Raw genomic sequence first — 10,000 nt, forward strand, 5'->3', positions numbered from 1 at the left:
ACACGACGACGGGGAAAATTCGTCCCGATACGAGTACGTGTACTCTCCGATCTCCGCGCGACGCTGGGGATCATACCTCCCTAAGTCGTCAGAGCGCTCGAAGAAATCTCGCGTGTGCGTTCCCGGATCTACGGCTGATACTTTCGGGGCTTGTAAAAAAGCACAGAGCGTGTAAAACGCAACGACGACCCATCGATGCGACGGTCCTCGTTGTTGTCAGTCGCTTTCGCGAAGAGACGGAGTGGGCATTCGATCCCTGGGGCTGTACGAGAGTCTTAAGAAAAGACGGTAGATTATGGCAAAGTTTCGCACGCCATCGAGTTTAGGTTTTTTTTTTGGTTCTCTCTTCTCTCCTCTCTCGACCGAGTTCCCATATTTGCTTTCTCTCTCAGTCTCGCCAAATATAATATTCTTTTAAGACGACGTCGGGGGCGCGGACCTTCGTGCGTCGAACACCGGCAAACGTAGCATATATCGCCTGATATGAAAAAAAAATCGGTCACGAGGAGAACACTACGAGTATATACGTTCGATAACCGATACACGAAGCGGTGCATAAGCGGGCGGTCGCCCTCGTAAGGACGACTCACGACGCCGCGAGCACTCACGCAGGTCCGTGACCGGTTCTCTCCGCTCTTATTCGTATCCCTTCGTATACCTTCGTCCGACTCTGAAACGTTCTCTTATAATTTTTAAGAAGAACGACGGCGGGTTGTCAAGGCAAGAAGGGACAGAGAGAGACAGAGGTAGAGTTTCGTAGTCTCCCGTGAACACGATAGATTATATATCGAGCATGCGTACGACTTGCACGGTCTCTGCACGACCGCGACGAACGCCGACGAGCGTCCAACAATCGCTCGTACGTCGCGTATGTTCTCTCCGTCCGCTCTTATTCGTATCCTCGTTCTTGTACCTTCGTCCGACTCTGAAACGTTCTCTTATATAAAGAAGAACGACGGCGGGTTGTTAAGGCAAGAAGGGACAGAGAGAGACAGATACGGAGAGTAACGATACGCAACGCAAGCAGTCTTAGGTTTACGTGAGCAACCCTCAGCCAGGCGTGGTCCAGGAATTGTATCCGTGGACCGCAATGTGCGTTCGAAATGTCGATGTTCATGTGTCCTGCAGTTCACACGTTGACGCGCAATTAGCTGCGTTCTTCATCGACCCACGAGCCAAGTGATCCACCGTTCAGGGTAATCTTTTATAAATTTACAACAGTTCAATACTCAAATGTACTCTTCTCGGTTCTAGCGAAGCCGAGTTCCGTCACGTTCGACCAACGGGAATCGAACGCGCAGAAGTCGCCATAGGATTGACGACACAAAAACGTTCGAAAAAAAAAGAAAACGACGAACGCGCGAAGATACGCGCGTTCGCCGGCCGGGCGTAAAGTACATTATGATATATAACAACCATCGAGATCGAAGCTCCGTTCGTCAGGAAACGACGGGGATATATACACCCGATTCTGAATCCTCTGTACAGCACACGATCTCGCGAACGAGTAAGCACGGTGGCTAGCCCATGTTATATATGTGTTTGATTCTACTCTCTCGTCCAATTATTCAAGAAACAGCGCGCGTGCATCTCTCCATCGTTCGGGTGATAGTAAAGATTCGATGGGATTCGCGCGGCCGTCCGCCTCGAGCGGTCTTTCGTCCCAATATCCAGAAGCAGAGTTTGAAAAACTCTAGCGACGGCACGGGTGTCCGACTCACGACATCGAGGTTTCGAAGCCGGCGATCCCCTCCGAACGGATGGCGACCACGCGACCGACTGAAAGCATGAAAAATCGACGAAAGATAGAACACATCTCCGTTCGGGTGGTGTTTTTTCTTTAAAAAAAAAAAAAAAAACAAAAATTCGATGGGACTCGCAGCCATCGTCCTCGCGCGGTCTTTCGTCCCGATATCCAGAAGCAGAGTTTGAAAAACTCTAGCGACGGCACGGGTGTCCGACTCACGACAACGAGGATAGACAGCCGGTCCCCTCCGAACGGGTTATGCGATGATAAACTCGATGAAACTTTAGTCTCGTTCAGGTAGTGTGTGTCTTGTAAATCAAAAATTCGATGGGACACGCATCCATCGTCCTCGCGCGGTCTTTCGTCCCAACATCCAGAAGCAGAGTTTGAAAAACTCTAGCGACGGCACGGGTGTCCGACTCACGACAACGAGGATAGACAGCCGGTCCCCTCTGAACGGTATATTATATATGAGATGATAGACGACAAACTGGATGAAACTTTAAGTCTCGTTCAGGTAGTGTGTAAATCAAAAATTCGATGGGACTCGCATCCGTCGTCCTCGCGCGGTCTTTCGTCCCGATATCCAGAAGCAGAGTTTGAAAAACTCTAGCGACGGCACGGGTGTCCGACTCACGACAACGAGGAAAGACAGCCGGTCCCCTCTGAACGGTATATTATATGAAACTTTAAGTCTCGTTCAGGTAGTGTGTAAGTCAAAAATTCGATGGGACTCGCATCCGTCGTCCTCGCGCGGTCTTTCGTCCCGATATCCAGAAGCAGAGTTTGAAAAACTCTAGCGACGGCACGGGTGTCCGACTCACGACAACGAGGATAGACAGCCGGTCCCCTCTGAACGGTATATTATATATGCGATGATAGACGACAAACTGGATGAAACTTTAAGTCTCGTTCAGGTAGTGTGTAAATAAAAAATTCGATGGGACTCGCATCCGTCGTCCTCGCGCGGTCTTTCGTCCCGATATCCAGAAGCAGAGTTTGAAAAACTCTAGCGACGGCACGGGTGTCCGACTCACGACAACGAGGAAAGACAGCCGGTCCCCTCTGAACGGTATATTATATGAAACTTTAAGTCTCGTTCAGGTAGTGTGTAAGTCAAAAATTCGATGGGACTCGCATCCGTCGTCCTCGCGCGGTCTTTCGTCCCGATATCCAGAAGCAGAGTTTGAAAAACTCTAGCGACGGCACGGGTGTCCGACTCACGACAACGAGGATAGACAGCCGGTCCCCTCTGAACGGTATATAATATGAAACTTTAAGTCTCGTTCAGGTAGTGTGTAAGTCAAAAATTCGATGGGACTCGCATCCGTCGTCCTCGCGCGGTCTTTCGTCCCGATATCCAGAAGCAGAGTTTGAAAAACTCTAGCGACGGCACGGGTGTCCGACTCACGACAACGAGGATAGACAGCCGGTCCCCTCTGAACGGTATATAATATACATTATGCGACGGTAGACGATCAACTAGACGAAACTTTAGTCTCGTTCAGGTGGTGTAAAAAAAATTCGATGGGATACGCACGCACGGCTGTCGTCGTCCTCGAGCGGTCTTTCGTCCCAATATCCAGAAGCAGAGTTTGAAAAACTCTAGCGACGGCACGGGTGTCCGACTCACGACATCGAGGCTTCGAAGCCGGCGGCGTTCCCCTCTGAACGAACTTCGGCTAGACTAGTTACGAATCGTTGCTACACATCGTCTTCATCGTCGTCGTCGTCGACATCGACATCATCATCATATCATCATCATCATCATCATCATCATCATCGGTCATCGTCGCATAGCGGGCCAACATCCACGCGATGCGTCTTCGTTCTAGGTTACCCGATCCACGAGTATGTTACACGTGGTTTCGTTATTTCGAACGAAACGACATACGAAGAGCACACGCCCTTTGGGTAGGAAGCACGTTTCGAGAACGACGAGAGTTTCGATGAAAGAGACGAGAGAAGTCGACGCAGAAGGTATCCATGGATCTTCGAAGAGAACCTTCGAAGATGTATATCGGTATCCTTTCGCTCTGCGCGACTCGCTACAAGTTCTTTCGCTCTCGTCGACTCGTTCTAGACGCTTCGTTCGATCCCAAAGAGGAGTCTTCGATATGTCCCGTTGCTAGGAGGAGAACAAACGCAACACAGACCACGAAACATAGAAGAGAATAGGCGAGCATGATCACTCCGACACGAGGCACTTTAGAGATTTTCTTATTAGTTTGCATGGACTTTTATATTTCGTTTGTACGGTTTCCACGATGCAAATACGAAATACGAGATCGTGACGGCGGGTCTTTCTGTGTACGGCCTCTCGCAGGCGCCACGACTGCATTTCTCTTTACACCTGGTTTCCATCGTAATTTTTTCGTTTGATATCGAGCCTTAACTTTTGTTGGCTCTTTCGAAGCTAGAGTTCCCTTTTATTAGAATTTCATATATATATATATTATATGTTATATGTTTTATTCGGAGACGGCGGGTCTTTCTGTTTACGACCTCACGCAGGCGCCTCGAATAAGTTTCATTCGCATTTCGTTTTTATACTTGTATATATATATCTCTTCATCCCGATGATCGAGAGAGAGTGCCACCTTCTCTTCGTATAATTCCGTAGCTGGAGGGTCGTCTCCTCCTTAAGAATATTTCTATTCGTGCCAACGGAGGTTGCCAAGCTCCTGGCGTTTTCGTTTGTTAAAGTATATAGCTTGTTAATACGTCGTATATACTTTCGTCGATACAGGAGGAGTACGGCTCCCTTACCGACCATTGTGATATATATTTCATAGTTTTTATATGTGTTCAAGTCAAATTCTTTTGGTATCGTATCGTTAATGATCCTTCCGCAGGTTCACCTACGGAAACCTTGTTACGACTTTTACTTCCTCTAAATGATCAAGTTTGGTCATCTTCCCGGTAACATCGGCAATGCTTATCACATTGGCCGCGCACCAGTCCGAAGACCTCACTAAATCATTCAATCGGTAGTAGCGACGGGCGGTGTGTACAAAGGGCAGGGACGTAATCAACGCGAGCTTATGACTCGCGCTTACTGGGAATTCCTCGTTCATGGGGAATAATTGCAAGCCCCAATCCCTAGCACGAAGGAGGTTCAGCGGGTTACCCGGGCCTTTCGGCCAGGGAAAACACGCTGATTCCTTCAGTGTAGCGCGCGTGCGGCCCAGAACATCTAAGGGCATCACAGACCTGTTATTGCTCAATCTCGTGCGGCTAGAAGCCGCCTGTTCCTCTAAGAAGATTTGTTTGTACGTTGGTAGTAAAAACCCACCGACCGAAGCCGGGGGCCTTCGAGATACCATAAGTTACGTCTATTTAGCAGGCTAGAGTCTCGTTCGTTATCGGAATTAACCAGACAAATCGCTCCACCAACTAAGAACGGCCATGCACCACCACCCACCGAATCAAGAAAGAGCTATCAATCTGTCAATCCTTCCGGTGTCCGGGCCTGGTGAGGTTTCCCGTGTTGAGTCAAATTAAGCCGCAGGCTCCACTCCTGGTGGTGCCCTTCCGTCAATTCCTTTAAGTTTCAGCTTTGCAACCATACTTCCCCCGGAACCCAAAAGCTTTGGTTTCCCGGAAGCTGCCCGCCGAGTCATCGGAGGAACTTCGGCGGATCGCTGGCTGGCATCGTTTATGGTTAGAACTAGGGCGGTATCTGATCGCCTTCGAACCTCTAACTTTCGTTCTTGATTAATGAAAACATTTTTGGCAAATGCTTTCGCTTCTGTCCGTCTTGCGACGATCCAAGAATTTCACCTCTAACGTCGCAATACGAATGCCCCCATCTGTCCCTATTAATCATTACCTCGGGGCTCCGAAAACCAACAAAATAGAACCGAGGTCCTATTCCATTATTCCATGCACACAGTATTCAGGCGAAGGTAGCCTGCTTTTAAGCACTCTAATTTGTTCAAAGTAAACGTATCGGCCCACCTCGACACTCAGTGAAGAGCACCGCGATGGGATATTAGTTGGACCGCCCGCGAGGAGCTAAGCCCACCGATAGGGACGTACCACATAATGCCAGTTAAACACCGCGAGCGGTGAACCGACACTGTGACACACAGATTCAACTACGAGCTTTTTAAACCGCAACAACTTTAATATACGCTATTGGAGCTGGAATTACCGCGGCTGCTGGCACCAGACTTGCCCTCCAATTGGTCCTCGTTAAAGGATTTAAAGTGTACTCATTCCGATTACGGGGCCTCGGATGAGTCCCGTATCGTTATTTTTCGTCACTACCTCCCCGTGCCGGGAGTGGGTAATTTGCGCGCCTGCTGCCTTCCTTGGATGTGGTAGCTGTTTCTCAGGCTCCCTCTCCGGAATCGAACCCTGATTCCCCGTTACCCGTTACAACCATGGTAGGCGCAGAACCTACCATCGACAGTTGATAAGGCAGACATTTGAAAGATGCGTCGCCGGTGCTAGATGACCATGCGATCAGCACAAAGTTATTCAGAGTCACCAAAACAAACGATGGACGGACAGACGAGCCATCCGCCACCGATTGGTTTTGATCTAATAAAAGCATTCCTACCATCTCTGGTCGGAATCTGTTTGCATGTATTAGCTCTAGAATTACCACAGTTATCCAAGTAAATGTAGGTATGATCTAAGAAACCATAACTGATTTAATGAGCCATTCGCGGTTTCACCTTAATGCGGCATGTACTGAGACATGCATGGCTTAATCTTTGAGACAAGCATATGACTACTGGCAGGATCAACCAGGGATCTTATTCGTATAACAATTCTTATAAATTTCGTTTAAGTTCTCTTCGTGTCGTAGGTGGGACGTAAGCACCGTACGACGAGACTTTTCGTTCTTAAGATAGATATATCTATAAAATATATCTCCTAGCGACGTTCGAGATACACCCATAGTTCAGTAATAATCTTCGAACGCCGCTCGCAGCCACTTTGTAATTCTCAACTCCACCTCCTCTCTTCTCTCTCTCTCTTTCTCATAGTCTTATATAAAATGTTTAGAATCGTACTTCTAAAGGAACATTTCCATAATGCTGTCTTCGTGTAAAAAGACTTATTAGAATATCTTAGCGGTAAAGCACGTATACGCACCTCACGCTGAACGAACAAGCGCGTATCCCAGTGCGTCGCGCTGGACATACCGTAAGAATATTCTTTCAATCGGTAGAACATTTTCGGCAGAAGACATACTACGCAAAGATAGTACGCTCCTACCGCCTCATCGGATACTTCTGCGAAAGCAGAAGTTTTTATAGAAAGCAGACGGTTATACTCTTTTGAATGAATCGATGCTCAGTTAGTACAAGCACACACGCATCTAACAATTTTTGTTAGAATACGTACACACAGGTCACCAGCTTCCCGACTCAGGGGAACCTTGCCACGATATTTGGTCATTACGTCCAGGACAGCGACCCGCGGCGCAGCAGTGTAGAGAAAAAACCAGAACGAGAACGGAGGAACAGTCGAGAAATAGCGTAAAATACACTAAGACTCGAGGAGCGGTGACTGAATTCTCAACCGAGGCCGTAGAATAGCCACGCGCTCAACGCTGTTCCGACCGAACCGTCCGGCTCGACGTCTCTCTTATAGATACGAAAGCGCCAGCCGGAAGGCCGGCGCCGGCCGGGCTAGCGGCCGCGCGCTTACGGTGCAAAACCTCCGTAGCAACGTACCGTTCGGAAGGGACGCTGGAACTTAGTCTCGCGAACGCTCGATCACTACTATACAAAGCCAATATCCAACCATCGAAATACATTACCAGACGTTTTATTAACATAATAGAAATGCATTTTTACCAAAAAATTAATTTTTTTTTTCACCGAAAAATTGCATCAGTAAACATACTCTTTTATCGAATACGGACAAAAAATAAGTTTATAATCAATTACAATACGTTAAAATAAGTAGAAATATGCAAAAAAATATATACCTTGTAACGTTAATTAACGAAAAAATTAGAAAAATATCCCAGTCGTGTCAGTTCGACGAACGCTAATTTTTTGAAAAAATCGATAAAAAATGTTTAATCCCGACGTATTTAATAGAGATAGAACGATTCCCGTAAAAAAATTTATACCTTGTAACGCTTTTTAACGAATAAACTCGAAAAAACCTTTTTCGCCCTCGGAATTTTTCTAAGTCCCAACGTACCGGCTCGGAATTTTTCTATGTTCCAACGACCGGTCGTGTCGGTCCAAACGTTTTTATATCCGTCTGCCCGACGATATAAACGCTTAATCCCGACGTATTTTATCGAGTTATAACGATTTCTTGAAAAATATTCGTACGTTATAACGCTTTTTAACGAATTAATCGAAAAAGAGTGTTCGGTCCGAAAATTTTCTAAGTACGAACGACCGGCCGCATAGGTCCGTTTTTAAAATCGTTCTCGGACGGAAATAAACCATTAATCCCGACGTATTTCGTCGAGTTACGTCGATTTATGCAAAAAAATTCATACCTTGTAACGCTTTTTAACGAATAAACTCGAAAAAACTTTTTCGCCTCGGAATTTTTCTAAGTCCCAACGTACCGGCTCGGAATTTTTCTATGTTCCAACGACCGGTCGTGTCGGTCCAAACGTTTTTATATCCGTCTGCCGACGATATAAACGCTTAATCCGACGTATTTTATCGAGTTATAACGATTTCTTGAAAAATATTCGTACGTTATAACGCTTTTTAACGAATTAATCGAAAAAGAGTGTTCGGTCCGAAAATTTTCTAAGTACGAACGACCGGCCGCATAGGTCCGTTTTTAAAAATCGTTCTCGGACGGAAATAAACCATTAATCCCGACGTATTTCGTCGAGTTACGTCGATTTATGCAAAAAAATTCATACCTTGTAACGCTTTTTAACGAATAAACTCGAAAAAACTTTTTCGCCCTCGGAATTTTTCTAAGTCCCAACGTACCGGCTCGGAATTTTTCTATGTTCCAACGACCGGTCGTGTCGGTCCAAACGTTTTTATATCCGTCTGCCGACGATATAAACGCTTAATCCCGACGTATTTTATCGAGTTATAACGATTTCTTGAAAAATATTCGTACGTTATAACGCTTTTTAACGAATTAATCGAAAAAGAGTGTTCGGTCCGAAAATTTTCTAAGTACGAACGACCGGCCGCATAGGTCCGTTTTTAAAAATCGTTCTCGGACGGAAATAAACCATTAATCCCGACGTATTTCGTCGAGTTACGTCGATTTATGCAAAAAAATTCATACCTTGTAACGCTTTTTAACGAATAAACTCGAAAAAACTTTTTCGCCCCTCGGAATTTTTCTAAGTCCCAACGTACCGGCTCGGAATTTTTCTATGTTCCAACGACCGGTCGTGTCGGTCCAAACGTTTTTATATCCGTCTGCCGACGATATAAACGCTTAATCCCGACGTATTTTATCGAGTTATAACGATTTCTTGAAAAATATTCGTACGTTATAACGCTTTTTAACGAATTAATCGAAAAAGAGTGTTCGGTCCGAAATTTTCTAAGTACGAACGACCGGCCCGCATAGGTCCGTTTTTAAAAATCGTTCTCGGACGGAAATAAACCCATTAATCCCGACGTATTTCGTCGAGTTACGTCGATTTATGCAAAAAAATTCATACCTTGTAACGCTTTTTAACGAATAAACTCGAAAAAACTTTTTCGCCCTCGGAATTTTTCTAAGTCCCAACGTACCGGCTCGGAATTTTTCTATGTTCCAACGACCGGTCGTGTCGGTCCAAACGTTTTTATATCCGTCTGCCGACGATATAAACGCTTAATCCCGACGTATTTTATCGAGTTATAACGATAGGGGCAGCAATCTCAGACCGTTGTTGTTGTGAGAGAGATAACGAATTAATCGAAAAAGAGTGTTCGGTCCGAAAATTTTCCAAGTACGAACGACCGGCCGCATAGGTCCGTTTTTTAAAAATCGTTCTCGGACGGAAATAAACCATTTACTCCCGACGTATTTCGTCGAGTTACGTCGATTTATGCAAAAAATTCATACCTTGTAACGCTTTTTAACGAATAAACTCGAAAAAACTTTTTCGCCCTCGGAATTTTTCTAAGTCCCAACGTACCGGCTCGGAATTTTTCTATGTTCCAACGACCGGTCGTGTCGGTCCAAACGTTTTTATATCCGTCTGCCGACGATATAAACGCTTAATCCCGACGTATTTTATCGAGTTATAACGATTTCTTGAAAAATATTCGTACGTTATAACACTTTTTAACGAGTTAT

At 45.9% G+C, this 10,000-nt stretch overlaps 1 long non-coding RNA gene and 2 other non-coding genes across 3 annotated transcripts in view; 1 reads left to right on the top strand and 2 right to left on the bottom strand.

Annotated features, from left to right (window-relative positions):
* LOC126877655 (uncharacterized) overlaps positions 1-10,000 on the top strand; it is a 38,462-nt gene that overhangs the window by 17,570 nt on the left and 10,892 nt on the right. Inside the window, exon 2 of the long non-coding RNA XR_007695223.1 lies at positions 2,223-3,217. This is a non-coding gene — a long non-coding RNA (uncharacterized LOC126877655). The remainder of the gene's footprint in view (positions 1-2,222; positions 3,218-10,000) is intronic.
* LOC126877662 (5.8S ribosomal RNA) lies at positions 1,045-1,199 on the bottom strand. Its single transcript, XR_007695230.1, has one exon. It is a non-coding gene; the product is annotated as a 5.8S ribosomal RNA (ribosomal RNA).
* Positions 4,586-6,511, bottom strand: LOC126877657 (small subunit ribosomal RNA). The gene has a single exon (XR_007695225.1). It is a non-coding gene; the product is annotated as a small subunit ribosomal RNA (ribosomal RNA).

The sequence above is a fragment of the Bombus huntii genome, unplaced genomic scaffold (assembly GCF_024542735.1).
Source record: "Bombus huntii isolate Logan2020A unplaced genomic scaffold, iyBomHunt1.1 ctg00000205.1, whole genome shotgun sequence".
In the NCBI taxonomy this organism is placed as follows: domain Eukaryota; kingdom Metazoa; phylum Arthropoda; class Insecta; order Hymenoptera; family Apidae; genus Bombus; species Bombus huntii.